Source organism: Rhineura floridana, chromosome 2 (genome assembly GCF_030035675.1).
Source record: "Rhineura floridana isolate rRhiFlo1 chromosome 2, rRhiFlo1.hap2, whole genome shotgun sequence".
NCBI lineage: Eukaryota > Metazoa > Chordata > Lepidosauria > Squamata > Rhineuridae > Rhineura > Rhineura floridana.
This window is the reverse complement of record NC_084481.1, coordinates 118,733,286-118,751,063: the sequence shown is the minus strand read 5'-3', so window position 1 is coordinate 118,751,063 and position 17,778 is coordinate 118,733,286. Positions and strand designations below refer to the sequence as shown.

The 17,778-nt window shown below is 46.1% G+C and overlaps 1 protein-coding gene across 3 annotated transcripts in view; it reads left to right on the top strand.

Moving 5' to 3' along the window:
- Nucleotides 1–17,778, top strand: part of INSC (INSC spindle orientation adaptor protein) — a 250,036-nt gene that overhangs the window by 218,213 nt on the left and 14,045 nt on the right. The gene's annotated exons all lie outside the window — the stretch shown is intronic.

Sequence of the window (17,778 nt, the reverse complement as noted above, 5' to 3'; positions counted from 1 at the left end):
CATTAAAATATTTCTGTAGAAATGTGGGGACATCTTTTCCTATTTTTTCATTTTTTTGAAAGGACAGCTCAGCACTGCATAAGGAAAATTTCCTAAGTGATTTTATGGTACCTGAAAGTAGCTGACTTGATTGGCTCACCACCTGGAGTCAAGGACCACATAGCACATCAGAGCTTTTTACAGCCTCAGATGGGACCCTTTGTCTTTCTATCTTTTTCATGTAGAAATGAAGATCAGTTACTGCTTTCCCAGTCTCCAAAGACCCTCATATCTGTGACAGGAAGTTAAGGCAAAACATTACAAGTCTTCCTTAACTGGACCGTATGCAATTAACTGAAGTGAAATAAAGTGTAGCAGAAAGTAATTTTGCTTAGTGATGTATCTAGATGATAACTAACCACTCATTTTAGCACTTTCATATTTATGTACTTTGCCACCTAATGAAATGAACACAGGAAGTTTTGTTTTAAGATTATTTTTTCCTGTTCTTATTAGTAATAGCAATGCTAGCTTTTGTAAAGCTATTTTCTTATGACTAATAAAGATTTAATTAGCATAATGACTCCCAGCCCTGCTGTATAAGATGCTGACCACCAGAAAATGTGGGCATTAACTCTTGAAAAGGTGAGATCATACCGAGGGGAAAAATATCATTATTTGTCATTCCCAAATACAAAATCATCTCCATTTTCTTTCTTCTCCAGACTCTCCCAAATTATACTACAGTGCAATCCTATACATACTTACTTAGACATAATTCCTGTTGAGTTCAATGGGGCTTACTCCCAGATAAGTGTATGTAGAATTGCAATCTGCAGTGAAGTATATTTTCATTTTTAGGGTTTGTTCCCATACATATCTGTTCTACATACATGAAGCATTCCGGGCACCAGAGTGAGCCTTGGTAATTTTTGCACCAACCTACTGTATGCAGAGCACTTTATATAAACTAAGGCCCATTACTGCACCTATGTCTTTGAGTAGACCCCCTTCCCATAATCTGTGCACCCCTTGCGGGACATGAACAGATTGTGAGTGGAACCTTCTAATTTACACATGTATGTGCTTTTCTTCTCACTAGAAGATATATCCACGGTGTGCAACTGTTCCTGTGGGCAGGCATTAGCCCAAGGTCACAGGTACCTGCCACATTACATGCACGCACATTACATGCCTGTATGCACGCACACATATCCAGACAGATTCCAAGGCAGTATACGACAAAAAATATTATTATTGTTAAAAACAATTACAACTACAAAACATAAATATGTAGCATCGTATGCGAAATGCCATGGCCACTAGCCCATAGTATATTATAGCTTTGTTTTGTCCATGTTATATTATAGGTTAGTGTTGGGCTTCTTCACAGGACGCCCAGGTTGGAATCCTGTCTGGCCATTGCAATCAGTGAGGTTAAGTAGAGCAAGATGCTCTTGCTCAAAGGATCTGCTGCTGCATGCAGAGCAGATGCTCTACCACTTCCCCAAGTTCCTCCCTCCTTGTTGCTTCTATGATCTCTCCTTTTATTCTTATTTTTTCTCTTTCTGTCTTAAGTAGCTCCCCCCCTTCCAACCTTCTTCTTACCTAGTTTCCAGTTCTGTGTCCCAAAGAAATTTAGACATCAATGTAGTAGCGATAAGTGGTTCCAAGCAGCTCTTCCCCTTATTGTAGCCACTAATAAAGAGAACCTGGAAGAGACCTAAATGTGTATAGTGCTGTGACGCCCTTCCCTGGCTCTCCCTGTCAGGTTCCTACCTGCTCGTGGTTACTGCCTGTCTCTAGGCACCACCAGGGACTCCACCAGTCCGGACTGTCCTTTTTTATGGTTTCCCTCTCCGCTCTAGCATAGATCTCAACAGATCCCCCTGCTAGGCAGCACCACCAGTCACGTCCTATAACCAGTATTCCTAGAGACACTGCCTGAGTCTCCCTCAATTAGGTTACCTCTGTGACTGCGTGCTTAAGCTGTCCCAATCCCTTTGATTTACTCAGACTGCTTATAATTCTGGTTTGCTCTGAATACTTGTGGTGTTATATTCTTCCTTTCAACCGCTGCCACCATTTGCCACTCTTCAGCCTTGGTTATTTACCTCACCCTCCCTTCTGGTCTGTGAAACCCCAGCCAAGGATCAGGCCTCTGGTAAACCAAATTAAGTATTTATTAAATAACACAGAGAACAAGATTAACAAGATTTCTTCATAAGGCACATAAGTATATGGTTTTATCTAATACTAATCCGAACTCCACCCCCCTCCTTCTCCACGCTCTCCTGACAAACAACTCTCTCAAACCCACCAACGTCCACCTCACATCCACACCACATCCACCTCACATCCACCCAGATTTACCTGACATTCTTCCTTTTATACTGTCAGCCATTTTAAACATTCAGCCAATCATCCAGCATTCTACTGCCCATTCACTCCCCCTTCCTCTTTCATTCTACTTACCATGTATCTCCTATACAATCAGCACTTACCCTATTTACACTAATACAGTAACATCACATTCCCCCCCCCCTTAAAACAACGGCAGAGTATTATTCCTGTTCCAGGATTTATACGTCGCATTAACAATATAACAATTCTCTATGGGGAAAATGTCTTTCTTTGTTCCTCCGTCTGGTCACGTCACTGCAGTCCCAGCCACTTGCCTGGAAAGTCCATTGGCCAGTACATTGTCCTTGCCTTTTATGAACTGGAAGTCCACTTGATAGTCCTGTAGGGCCCAGGACCACCTCCGCAGCATAGTGTTATGGTTTTTCATAGTCTGCAACCATAACAAGGCCCGATGATCCGTTGTTACCATGAATCTTCGTCCCCACACGTATGGGCGCAACTTATTCAGTCCCCACACGACCGCTAGGCACTCCTTTTGGACCGACGAATAGTTTTTCTCCCTCGGCGTCAGCTTGCGACTCAGATATGCCACTGGATGTCTGGTGCCTTCTCTCTCCTGCAGCAAGACGACTCCCAGCGCCAGGTCCGACGCATCTGTAGCCATGATGAATGGTTGCTCATAGTCTGGTGCTATTAATATGGGTCCTTGGCACAAGGCTTGCTTCAGCAGATCAAAAGCCTTCTGACATTCATCCATCCATACCACATGCTCAGAACACTTCTTCTTGGTCAATTCATGCAAGGGGGTTGCTATTTCCCCAAAATTTCTCACAAACTTCCTATAAAACCCAGCCACACCTAGAAATGCCCTTACTTGTTTTTTGGTTAAGGGGATAGGCCACGCTTGTATTGCCTCCACCTTGCTCCATAAGGGGGTGACTTTCCCACTCCCCACCTTATGTCCTAAATAGATTACTTCACTCACAACTTTCCCATTCACACGGTATGGCATAGATCTGATTGGGGCATGATCTCCAGTATTAATGGAATGTTTGGCTATACTTGTTCGGCCAGGTTTATTACTAAAGAGATTCCCATAGTTTTTCAAAACTCTCAGAATCTCTTCTTTTACTTCCTCCTTCACCGCTTCTGACCATTCCACTTGATCTACCCCTCCTTTGTCTTTGCTTTCCTGTACCAAATCCGGAAGTTCAGGCCCACTTCCCTCAGGGAATAAGGTAACTTGCAACACCTGTGCATCCCTGGTATGGTAAGGCTTTAACATATTTACATGAACCACTTTGCTTTTGTTTAATTGGTCTGTGGTGATTACATATGTCACTGTGTCAAGCCTTTCTCTGATGGTATATGGTCCTTCCCAGTTAGCCTGTAATTTGTCATGTTTCCTGGGTATGAACGCCATAACCATATCTCCCACATCATACACACGTTCCCTGGCTGTTCTGTCATACCAGTAACTTTGCTTCTGCTGTGCTTGACCCAAATTCTTTTTCACCACTTCCATCATTTGTTTCACTGGTTCACATTTATCCTTTCTCTCAGCAGGCATCCACAGTCTATATAAAATCCCATTCTCACACACAACTTGATTCCTCACTTTGTCAGTGAAAGGAATCTGTTGGGTCAGGGCTTGTTCCTTTATTTGATTCAAACTGGTATCCTTATTCAGTTCTTCTCTGAAATGCTCTGTCTCTTCCCCAGAGACCAGCTGATACAGTTTGTCTCCTTCAGCAGGCCTGCTAGTGGTTGGTATGGCGACCTGAGGCTCGCTAACAGTTTCCACCCTGTTTGCTTCAGCCCCCCTTAACATGGCTTCTTTTTCTCTGCCAAGTTGCTGTCTGGTCACCACATATATTTTCCCTTGGGCTCCCATAACATCTCTTCCCAGTATTACTGGTTCTTGTTGCTGGGCATTAATGCCTACTTTATATCTGCCCTCTCGGCCTCTCCACGCCATTTTCACCATGGCCACAGGCAAGCTTTCTGGTTGACCCCTCACTCCTTGGATATTCACCGTTTCCTGAGGTAATATTTCTTCAGATTTTATTAAATCTGGCCTCAGTAACGTCTGAGCGGCACCAGTGTCAAGCAATGCCCAATAATTTGCCCCTTGTACACTCACTTCCTCTCTCAGACTTGAATCAAGGTCTGTTACTTCTGTCCAGTTTATCTGGCAAAACTGAACCTTTTTCGTTGTTTCTAAAGCCTTGGGCTCTGTTTTCACTGCCCTTGTCTGAGCAGGATTACTAATGGGGTTGGCAACCTCACATTGAAAACGTAGGTGCCCCGGTCTACCACATTTGTAGCATAATTTCTCCTCACTTTTAGGGTACACAGATCCACTCTGGGGTGTCCTATGCCCTTCAGATTTTATTGGAGGACTCACTCGCTGTGGCACCACATCCCTTCTGCCAGCATTATATGGTCTGGGTTTAAAATCTCTTGTTTTCCCCACCCAGCCAGTTCTATTGGAGGCAAAGTGATCCGCCATCTCGGCGGCCTCCTGCACAGATGTAGGGGAACGGTCTTTGACCAGGAGCCTTATTTCTGGTGGTAACTGATGGTATAATTGATCCAGTATCATGAGGCTTTTCACCTCTTCCACTGACTGAGCTTTGGCACTACTCATCCACTTTCCAAATATATCCATCAATTTTGCTCCCAGTTCCACAAAAGACCTCCCTGCTTGGATCTGACAGTTTCTGAAAAGCTTTCTAAAATAGTCAGGTCCCAGTCTAAATCTTTTGTAGACTGCCTCTTTAAACTCAGCATAGGTGACGGGCTTGTCTGAGGGGAAATATTGGTATACCTCAGCCAATTCCCCTTTAATCAGGTTTGATAAATACTGCATGTATTTATTTTCAGGTAGCCCCCACAACTGAGCTGCCTTTTCAAAGGTTGTGAGATAAATTTGAGGATCTTGACCAGGCTCATACACAGCAAAGTCCTTTGGAGTAATTTTTATTTTTGCTCCATCTCTGTCTTTCCTTGTCTCCTCAGAGTGAAATTTCTCTCTATCCAATTTTAATCTTTCCCCTTGTATCTCGGCATCCACTCTCATTCTCTCAGTTTCCATCCTCAATCTCTCAGTTTCCAACTCTCTCTGTTTATCTTTCCCATCAGCTTCCATCCTCAATCTCTCAGCTTCCAACTCTCGCTGTTTATCTTTCCCATCAGCTTCCATCCTCAATCTCTCCGTTTCCAGCTCCCATCTGCTTATCTTCTTCTTCCGTTTCAAAGACCCTCTGGTTGTCTTTTTCCTCAGCCTCCCTCCTCAACTTCTCTCTCAAATACTCTATATAAGCGGGATTGCTTAAGTATCCTTCTGGGATCTCTTCCCTGACAGGTTGTTTTTGCTGGGCAGTTGCAAATCCTATAAGTGCTACCCTCAATTCATCTACCCCTTTACCCTCGTGAGGTAAATTGAATGTTATGCACTTCTCCACCAGCTCCTCTCTTTTCATTTTTATGTATTCAGCCATGGTGTTTAAGTTCACTCACTCTTTGCCACACACTCTTTGCCAGTCACTCTCACAAGTAATCTTGTTTTGTTATTTCTGTTTGCCACACCACTGTTAGGGATTCTCTAGTATTCGTATCTCACTGCTACAGCCAACACCTGTGACGTAGTCTCCTTTGTCACCACGTGTCTTTGGGACTCTCTTTGGTTCATATCTGGATTCTCTGTTGTTCATATCCCACCTCTGCCACCACATGTGACGCCCTTCCCTGGCTCTCCCTGTCAGGTTCCTACCTGCTCGTGGTTACTGCCTGTCTCTAGGCACCACCAGGGACTCCACCAGTCTGGACTGTCCTTTTTTATGGTTTCCCTCTCCGCTCTAGCATAGATCTCAACAGATCCCCCTGCTAGGCAGCACCACCAGTCACGTCCTATAACCAGTATTCCTAGAGACTCTGCCTGAGTCTCCCTCAATTAGGTTACCTCTGTGACTGCGTGCTTAAGCTGTCCCAATCCCTTTGATTTACTCAGACTGCTTATAATTCTGGTTTGCTCTGAATACTTGTGGTGTTATATTCTTCCCTTCACCCGCTGCCACCATTTGCCACTCTTCAGCCTTGGTTATTTACCTCACCCTCCCTTCTGGTCTGTGAAACCCCAGCCAAGGATCAGGCCTCTGGTAAACCAAATTAAGTATTTATTAAATAACACAGAGAACAAGATTAACAAGATTTCTTCATAAGGCACATAAGCATATGGTTTTATCTAATACTAATCCGAACTCCACCCCCCTCCTTCTCCACGCTCTCCTGACAAACAACTCTCTCAAACCCACCAACGTCCACCTCACATCCACACCACATCCACCTCACATCCACCCAGATTTACCTGACATTCTTCCTTTTATACTGTCAGCCATTTTAAACATTCAGCCAATCATCCAGCATTCTACTGCCCATTCACTCCCCCTTCCTCTTTCATTCTACTTACCATGTATCTCCTATACAATCAGCACTTACCCTATTTACACTAATACAGGAACATCACAAGTGCCACCTACAAGCAAAGGTGATCTTTACAGATCAGGTATTTGAGAGCAAGGGCCATTGCTCAGTGGTTGAGCATCTGTTTTGTATGCAGAGGATCTCAAGTTAAATCCTAGACATCTCCAGGTTGGTCTGTGAGAGAAAAATGGAAATGGACTGCCTTTAAGTCGATCCCGACTTATGGCGACCCTATGAATAGGGTTTTCATGGTAAGTGGTATTCAGAGAGGGTTTACCATTACCTCCCTCTGAGGCTAGTCCTCCCCAGCTGGCTAGGGCCTGCTCAGCTTGCCACAGCTGCACAAGCCAGTCCCTTCCTTGTCCGCAACTACTAGCTGGGGGGCAACTGGGCTCCTTGGGACTTTATAGCTTGCCCACGGCTGCACAGGTGGCAGGGCATGTATCTTCTGAGCCACTCACTATGGGGGTGATCTTTAGCTGGCCCTTGACACCCAGGAGACAGGAGCGAGGATTTGAACTCACAGACTCTGGACTCCCAGCCAGGCTCTCCTCCCCACTGTGCTATACCAGCTCTTCTGTGAGAGAACCTGGTCTGAAATCCTAGAGAGCTGTTGCCAGTCAACACATACAATACCAAGCCAGATGAACCAAAGTTACTTCTCAAATGATCCCAACCCAAAATTTAGAGGTACGTCTCATAGTGGATAATGAAGCCAAATCAAAGTGCTCATCTATTTGCTTTTCAGTCAGTTTTTATTAATTCTTGTCTCATCCTATCCCGGCCTACATCTATTTGTCATTGTATATACTGAGTCTGCTGACACTGACAAAAGTACTAATGGCTGTTAAGCACGACACTGTTCAAATGCTCTGACCAAATAACTGAATCTAAGAAACTAACCGACTGTAAAGTTGGGTCCCAAGTAAAAGTTGGCAACTTCTAGAAATTTGAATATTAGGTATGTCTATGATTGTCTGACTCTGGTAACCTATTACTGTTTTGTTTGGACACAGGCTACTGGGTGTTACAGACCATTGGTCTGATTAGGTATGCCAAGTCTCTTCTTTGTAGTTTTAATGAAATGAAGATTAGTACTGAAGAAATCTCATGTACATAGGGTTAATTATCCCAATCCTCCCTTTGGGAGGAAGGATGGGATATAAATTTAATAATGAATAAATTATATTGGCCCTTTAAAAATGTATACAGAACATGGTATTCAATAAAACCCCTAGCACCTTGTATGATCACTATATGATGCTGTTAGGTCCAAACCCAACACGCAAGCCGCCCTGTCTCCCCAACTCTCTTATTACACCCGGGAAGAGTGCGGAGCTGGGTGCAAATGAACCCACTGTCAGAGACCAAGTACCACACGAAAAGCCTTTGCAAAGGGGACCCAATACTTACACGCCAAAGCCTGAGAGCATGGGAACCCCGTTTATTTGGAAGTCAGAGATTATATAGGCTTACCCCGAGGTTTACAATATCGAGTTCACGTCATAATAACAAAAGAAGCAGTTGTCCATAATTACAGTTTCAGGAGCATATGAAAGGAGGTAAAGGGGTACAGGAAAGGGGCACAATTGGAAACATCAAAAACTATCTTCCAGACTTCATGTCTGCCTATTTCGCATGTCCTTGAGATAAGCACTATGCAGGGATAGACAAAGACAACTATGGAGGGGAGGTCCAGTTGCAACCGGGCGCCCCCTATAAACTAGAAGCAGTCATGATATTGCTGTGCTTGCATATCAAAGGAGTAGGACGAGTCAAGGATATGAGGGGCATAGAACAGTATTTGACATTTTTGTGTAAGGCACATTTGCAACAATAAGCGAGGTTACATGTTTGTGATAAAGAAATGCATAGCAGGGAAGTTTCCAGCTTAAACCGGCTTTTATTATGCGAGCCGCTGGAATGTAGGTAAGGGTCAGGTCACCAGGAAATAAACCGACATTTTATATCAAAAGTCAAGTAAAGGCCACTTTGGTTCTATTTCCCATAAAGCCCAAGCTAATGTTGGCCTAGGTGAACTGTAGTACAATAAAGGAAGCAGAAGATCACAATTATCCTTAACAATTCCCCCCTTTCAGCCCTGAGAGACTGACTAGTCTCTCAGGCAGCTGCATTCTCTTACTTGGGCTGCCAGATCGGTCTCAGCGCCATTTCCACATAAGTTGGTTGTGCCTTTTGAGAATAGGCCAAAGTCAATTTGTTCACACAGGTTGAACCCAACTGTACCAGATTGGGGATGCATTGTAAGCAACAACACACTGTTATTAACAGGGCAATCACCATGCCTATGTACAGTAAGATTTTATGCCAATCGGGCCATGCAGAAAACCAATCAGAGAATCCTGAGAACAAAGAATAATTCCCAATGCGTTCCACCTCTTGGTAAATATTTCCAATGTCATTAATATGTTTGATTACATCGGCCTTACTGTCTGTGATGTGAGTACAACATTCGCTCCCTATCAGCGAACAGACCCCCCTGTGAGAGCTTAATAAAAAGTCCAGGGCGAGCCGATTTTGCAGGACTACGGTCCTAATTTGGCCTTGTTCGTTTGTAAGGTCTGCAAATGAAATGGCCGAGTCATTCATAAAACGCTCAAAGGCTTGAGACAATTCTATGAGCTCTTGGTAAGTTTTGGCTGCTCCGTACATGGGAAAAAAACCTCTCAGTACTGCCTCTCCTGCGCTTCTTTTGTTACGACGGCGCAGGGTGGGCAAAGTGGGGGAAACCCGTAGCCCTGGGACCACCCTTCCCAACGTGCAGGTCCAAGAACCCGAAATTGGCAATTTCCTTACCGCTGAGTGTCCACAAAGCCACCAGAGTCCAGCTGGGGTTTGATGATCCACTAAATCCGTAAGGAAAGGCACTAAGTGGTGATCTGCAAAAGTCAACTGCAACAAAAGTTGCCAGATGGACAGCCAGGTCAGGCCTTCCACCCTACGCGTTCCATTTATGAAGGTCCAATTGCCCGGGTGTGTTGAATAAATCAAGCCATCGCACAGCATTCCCCCTGTTGGTTGGCTGCCACTGCTTACACAAATGGATTTGGCGATGGGTCCGCTTAGAACCAACCCTCCCTCTAATTCCTGTGAGCTAGAATGCGAGGCGAAGGAGAGATACTCTTTCAACGGCAAAGGGGCCCCTGTTAAGGGGACTCCGGCCTGTCCATGCGGTGGTGTGTGTGCGCATACATAACAGGTGCCCTTTTTTGGGGCTGTTTCTTCCATTAATGCTACAAAGGTGTTACCATCCCACCCATCGCCTATTTTGGTGTTTCTTTGTTTGAACCCACCCATCTTTTTCTCTTTGGGTGGGGCTGGGGTTGCCTGAACGTTTCCGGATTTTTGAGCATTTAACCTGTCTGTTAACCAAGCATAACAGGATGGCATACCTATGCCTACACAAAACTTTGGTCTTACCGCTGACTTGGATTGGACCTTGTTGTTCTGCACCTGAAAAGTAATCATATTATACTCTGTTCTGATGGTATTCACATCTAAATTCGAGGGGCAGCCATGATTAGGCATGGGGCGGTATTGCCTGCACCGAAGTGCTAGTCTGATGGGCCACTCAATTTCCACCCGGGTGCATTGTGTTACCCAGTTGCCTGTGTAGTTATGTTGCAATACAACGGCCGCTTTGTGACACAAACGTCCAGCAATGTCAGCCTTCACTGTTCCATCTTCAATGCCTTGCACAGCGTATAAAAAAGGGTCCGGACAGTCTCGTGTATTAGGTATGGTTCGCCCAAAGTCTTTCAAATAGGTATAGTCTTTTTCGCTGCAAATTTTCACATCGGGCGGGCAACATATGAGCCAGGCTGGGTGGAACAGTGCACAAACGGCCCATATGAAAACCCACAGCTTTTCTTTCTGCTGGAACATTTCTTACTCAATTTCTGCGTCCTGGAAGGGAAATTGAGTTGCTTGCCACTGTCCTGTATCCTCGTTCCTCAGCAAACGTAGTTTCGGAACCTGGGGAGGAGGAGGCGCCGTTACCACAGCAGGCTTCACGTGGGAATGGTGTATCCACGATTTCCGTCCTTCCAAGAAAACAGCGGCTTGTGTGGTTAAAAGCACTTGATGTGGTCCGGTATATCTCGGCTGCAAAGAGTCGCCCCTTACGAATTTCTTTGCCCAGACAAAATCCCCTGGAACGTATGGGTGCACTTGCTCCTCAAGTGGCACTGTTTTAGTGGACCCTGCGATTTTCCACAATTCACGGAGCCGGTTCTGTAAAGAGAGATACTGGGATACAGTTATGTGATCCCCCCCCAATAGTGAAACATCCACATTTGGCAGGGTCCCCCCTTTTGTGGGAGGTCTGCCATACATTAGCTCGTATGGGGAAAGCCCAAGGGCTTGGGTTGGGCGAGTTCGTAAGTGGAAAAGAACGAGGGGAAGTACCTGAGGCCACCTTAAACCCGTTTCCTGAGTATACTTAGCCAATGCCGTTTTAATTTCCCTGTTCTGTCTTTCCGTGGCTCCGGATGACTGCGGATGGTAAACTGTGTGGAATAAATGCTTGATTCCCAAACCTTCTTCTATTTTGGTCAGAATCTGTCCGGTAAAATGTGTGCCGCGGTCCGAGTCGATTATCTCTGGAACTCCAAACCGCGGTATGATCTCTTTCAACAGTAATTTTGCTACTGTTGTAGCGGTGGCGTTTGTGGTCGGAAAAGCCTCTATCCATGCTGTCAGAGGGCATACCATGACTAGGAGATGTTTCTTCCCTTCTGCTTTTGGGAGATCAACAAAGTCAATTTGTACATTCTGAAAAGGTGCGGCTGGTACTGGTCTACCCCCTTGCGGAGCCCTATTTGGTAGGGCTGGCCCATTCGCTTGACAAATGTGGCATGCTTTCACTATTGCTCCACACACTGGCTGAATTCCAGGGGCATACCAGAAGCGTGTAATCGAGTCTACCAGCGCGTGTGTGCCATAATGGCCTCCGTGATCATGAAACCACTTAGCCGCTGTGTGATATACTGCTCTGGGTAAGCAGGCTCGACCATCAGGCATAACCCAGAGTTGTTGCTTCTGGATCGCTCCCAGCTCTGTCCATTTTTTCAGCTCCTGTGAGGGTATTGAAACAGATACCGGGGGAAGAAAAGCAGTGGTTGCTAAGGCTAATGTTGGCATGCTTATTGGGAGCAATGCCGCTTGGCGTGCGGTTAGGTCTGCCAGTGCGTTTCCCAACGTCACAGGGTCCTGTTCCTTAGTATGTGCCTTGCAATGTACTACTGCTAACTGTGAGGGCTCAAGTATAGTCTGTAATAATTTCTGCACAAGTTCCAGGTGTTGTATAGGTTTGCCCCCTGCAGTTGTAAACCCCCGGTATTTCCATAAGTGAATGTGGCAATGTATAACCCCAAAAGCATACCTGCTGTCCGTGAAGATGGTCACCTTTTTTCCTGTCGATATCTGGCATGCTCTAGCCAGAGCATAGATCTCTGCTGCTTGTGCACCCCATCGTCCCGGGAGTGCTGCTGCCTCCACCACCTCCCATTGTGTCGTTATTGCAAAACCCGTGTATCTCACCCCATTCTGGTAATAGGAACTACCGTCCGTGAAGAGGATGACATCTGATTCCGGTAGCGGTTCATCAGACAGATCCGGCCTGATCTGCAGGGTGGATTGCAAGACTTCCACACAATCATGATCTGGGAGGGGTGGGGGTAGCTCAGGCAAGAGAGTAGCCGGGTTCAGTGGTCCGCAACGTTCAAACCGCACATTGGGGTCCTCCAAAAGTTCCGCCTCCAGTTGTTGCTGTCTCTGGGCTGAAAACACTTGTGTGGTACCTTTGCGCAACAAGGCGGACAATGCATGCGAAGTCCAAACAGTGGTGGAATGTCCCAGGGTCAGCCCTTTTACTTTGGTCAGAAGCAGGGCCACCGCGGTCAGTGTGCGGGTGCAAGTAGGGGTTCCGCGGGCTACATTGTCAATCTGTTGTGAGTAAAATGCCACTGGGAAGTGGCTGGGGCCATACATCTGGGTCAGAACCCCGCTAGCCACCCCCGACCTCTCGTGGACAAACAAATGAAAGGGTTTATTGTAATTCGGTGGTTTCAGAGACATCGATGTAGCCACACTCTGTTTCAATAGTTCAAATGCCTTTTCATTGTCCCGGCTCCATTGTATCTGATCTGGAGCTTTGCCTGCAGTGAGCGCATGTAGCGGTTTGCTCAGCTCGCCGCAAGACGGCAGCCATGGTCTGCAAAACCCAATCAAGCCCAGGAACCCTCTTAACTGTCTCTTGGTTTTAGGAAGTGGGCAATTCTGTATGGTAGTAACACGCCCTGGGTCCATTTGCCGTCCCTCCGGTGTTAAAATGAACCCCAAGTATTTCACTTTTTCTGACAGCCACTGAATTTTCTTCGGGTCTATTTTATGACCCCTTGAGTGTAAATATAGTAAAAAGGCCTTACCGTCTTCTCGCAGCGCCCCCTGGTGTCCGTTTGCAATCAGGATATCATCAACGTACAATACCAACACGGAGCCTCCTTTCGGGGTGAACCCCTCAAGATCATCCCTCAAACATTGGCTAAACACCCCGGGACTATCACAGTATCCCTGTGGGATTCTTGTCCACACGAAAGAGCGTTGGTCCCATTCGAACCCGAACAAATGCTGCGAATCTGGGTGGAGAGGAATGCTAAAAAAGGCATTTTTTAAATCAATGACGGTGAACCACTTGGCGTCCCACGGGATCTGACTAATGATCGTCACTGGGTCTGGAACAACAGTATGCAAGGGAACCACATACCTGTTTACCGCCCTCAAGTCTTGGCAAAATCTCCACCGTATGGGGTCTCCTGGTTTCTTGGGTGGTTTCTTTATTGGTAAGATGGGCGTGTTGCAGGGGGTTCGCTGTGGCCGGATGACCCCCTTTGCGATGAATCCTTCAATTATGGGGCGTATGCCTTCTCGGGCTTCTAAAGACAAGGGGTACTGCGCGACATTTGGCGGTGGGAGAAACGGTTTTACCTGAATTCTAACAGGGCTTACCGATCGCAACAGTCCTACATCCGTGTCCTCTGTACCCCATAAATCCGGCGGCAAGTCGGCAAGGTCCTCTGGTAGACGGTAGCCCAGATGTTTGTGTTTAATTGTATTCCCTTCTGGTACCCCCAAAACACTCATCAGTAAGCCCACCCCCTCAGGGGTGCAGGTTAAGGTAGCCTCCAGTTTACACAACATATCGCGGCCCATCAAAGAAATAGGGCATGAAGCAGAATAGAGAAAGACATGGTTAAACATCTTATCATTGTATTTCACTTGCAATGGTAATGTGACGCACATGGGTGTGGGGTTTCCGTCTACTCCCATTGTCATTTTTACTTCTCTACTTAACCAAGTTTCGGAAATAACATTTAACAAAGAATATGTGGCTCCAGTGTCTACTAAAAAGGTCACCGCTTGTCCCTGGATGTCCAAGGAAAGCCTGGGTTCCTGGGTTGGGAGAGAGAGAGAGAGAAAAAGACCTGCCAAAGACATGAGATTCATTAACCCTGTTCCCAGTCCCTCCCTCTCAATGGGTAGTCATTGTTGATTTTGCTGCGGTATTTGCCGCCCTCCGTACTGGTCCCATGAAGCCGGTGTTTGCTGAGCGGCGACAGGCGGAGGCGGGGGTGGAAACCCTGCGTTTGCATCTGTACCTACAAAATCTGGGTAAAAGGGGTTGTTAGTGTTTTGTTGCAAATCCCCTGTCCTCCACGGACAGTCCTTCTTGAAATGAGTGTATTCGCCACACTGGAAGCAAGCTCTATCTCCTTGCCAAGAATTCCTCATTTGTCCCCTTCCTCTCTGCATTCCGGCTCTCGGCTCTCTCGGAAAGCCTCTACCCCTACCTCGAAATCCTCTATTTGGTGGCTGGCCTCTTATCGCAAGAGCCAACATTTCAAAGTCCTCTTTCTTTTCCTTTTTCCTTGTTTTCTCCTTATCCTTATCCCAAACAAAGTCCGCCACTTCCAAAATCACAGTCACAGCCTCCCCCCCCCATCCAGGTCTAAAATTCAAAAAGAAATCCCTCACCGCTGGTTGCGCTTGGTGGACGAAATTAGCAATGAGGGTCGGGTGGTCCAGCACGTTTTCGGGGTCCAGATTAGTATAACTGCGTGCTCCCTCTAGCAAGCGCGACCAGAATTTCCTGGGAGGTTCACCGGCCTCTTGTTTAATAGCCATAAATTTAGCTTGGTTGGGGGGTTTCTGTGACATTCGCTCTAAGTGCCTTAAAATCCTATCTCTATCGGTCTGCAACTGAGCGCGGCGAGGCTGCGTCCAGTCTCCCGCTGCCCAGGCTGCAGCCGTCTGAGCTCGTTCCGGCCAAGCCCTGTTTATCGCCGCCTCCGCGGCCCAAGCAGTCTCCAACGTCCACAATCTACTACGTTCTTCACCTGTCAGAACTCTTCTTAGCAAATGCTCCACATCCGAGTATGTCGGATTGTGGCTTTCAAACAGTCTGGCTAACAGTTCTCTAATTTTTCTTGGCTGTTCCCCAAAGGTCCCAGCCATGGTGCTCCACTCCTTCAAATCCCATTCTAGCCAACTTTTCAACTCCACTACCTCTGTACGCTGGATGCCCCCGCGGCCATCCACGTACGGTTGATCATGTATAACAAGAGGCATCTCCAACGCCTCTGCCTCTTTCCTTTTCTTATCCTTGTTTCGCTGGCGCGTGTCCACACCCCCTGAGGCCCCCTTCTCCTTTCCTTTTTCATCTGTCTCTTGTTCTGAGATAGTTGAAAAACCCTTCTCCTCCAGATTGGGATACCCGCCTCCGGGAGCTGGTGGCGGATCTGGAGCGGAAGGTATTATAGAACGGGTAAGGACCGTTCTTTTAAAAGATGTGTCATCATTAAAATACTGAGGAGGGGGTTCCTCAATGGACAAAGTTCTAACTGCCATCAAAGTAAGACTATCCCATTTTTGCGACCCTATTTTCCATAGGAGCCAAAATTCCAATTGATCCGGGTGGGTATCCCCAATCCGCCTCCGCACTCCCAGCAACGGAGCGGTTTCAAAGGACCCACCCCTCGGCCACCGTTCACCCGGTGCCGATACTGCAGTCATCCGCGGCCACTCCTCCTCACAGAGCTCTATCATCTTTTTCTTTTTCAGGCCTCTTCTTCTAACCGGCAATTCCTCTTCTTGCCACAGCATGCACATAATTCCCAAGGGGCTGTCCTTTACCGGCACGCTCCCTTTATTCCCCATGGCGTCTGTCAGCGGGTTTCTTTTCCTCAGCTATGCTTTATCCCTTAAATGTCAAAGCCGTCCGCCTTTATTGATAACCGAGAAAAAAAATCTCGTGGCGCCTGTTATCAAATAAAGGGGTGTAATGGCAAAAAGGGGGTCCGCACAGGGGATCCCGGACGAGCCCCCAATTGTTAGGTCCAAACCCAACACGCAAGCCGCCCTGTCTCCCCAACTCTCTTATTACACCCGGGAAGAGTGCGGAGCTGGGTGCAAATGAACCCACTGTCAGAGACCAAGTACCACACGAAAAGCCTTTGCAAAGGGGACCCAATACTTACACGCCAAAGCCTGAGAGCATGGGAACCCCGTTTATTTGGAAGTCAGAGATTATATAGGCTTACCCCGAGGTTTACAATATCGAGTTCACGTCATAATAACAAAAGAAGCAGTTGTCCATAATTACAGTTTCAGGAGCATATGAAAGGAGGTAAAGGGGTACAGGAAAGGGGCACAATTGGAAACATCAAAAACTATCTTCCAGACTTCATGTCTGCCTATTTCGCATGTCCTTGAGATAAGCACTATGCAGGGATAGACAAAGACAACTATGGAGGGGAGGTCCAGTTGCAACCGGGCGCCCCCTATAAACTAGAAGCAGTCATGATATTGCTGTGCTTGCATATCAAAGGAGTAGGACGAGTCAAGGATATGAGGGGCATAGAACAGTATTTGACATTTTTGTGTAAGGCACATTTGCAACAATAAGCGAGGTTACATGTTTGTGATAAAGAAATGCATAGCAGGGAAGTTTCCAGCTTAAACCGGCTTTTATTATGCGAGCCGCTGGAATGTAGGTAAGGGTCAGGTCACCAGGAAATAAACCGACATTTTATATCAAAAGTCAAGTAAAGGCCACTTTGGTTCTATTTCCCATAAAGCCCAAGCTAATGTTGGCCTAGGTGAACTGTAGTACAATAAAGGAAGCAGAAGATCACAATTATCCTTAACAATGCCTTACAAATATAAATTCTTTTGGATAATTGGATAAGGGGGAACTGAGCTGATATAAATCCATCAGTCAAAAGACACACACACACACACACACACACACACACACACACACAATCTAAGATTTGATAAAATAACTTGAAGAAGTGGAATAATTGGCCAGTATTCAAATTGTCCTCATCTTTTTGCTTAGAAAGCCACATGGGGTACAGGCTCTACACAAAGTAATTTTCTTTAACAGGATATCATTTAGAATGGAGGAATACTTGCACACCATGTGCTTGAAATTCCATTCATAATTAACATTGAATCAACACATAGATGTGTCTTGAGTTCCCATTTTTCTACCTGTCACTATTGGCGGTTCATCAAGTCATTTGCATCCTAAGTGGGTCCGTTTATTCAGAGCGATGACACTATGGCACTACTGAAGGAAGCAGAAGACCTTTCCGCCACATAACCAAATACAAGCCTCCTTTGTTACTATAATGACCTAGTGAGAGCCAAATTGATGGCAACTTGGCTTATTTATCTCTATCAATGGAGTTTGTTTGTTTGAATACACAGGCTAGAGCCTAGAGCTATGTTATGCAAATGTTTGTTTCTCTTGTGCATTTGCCCTACAATAGCATACTCTGAGCTCCAACAAATGTTCTCTGTATTTATGTGCATTTCATTATGTATAATTCTCACATTTTCTAGTTTGCAAGGCACCTCCTTAGT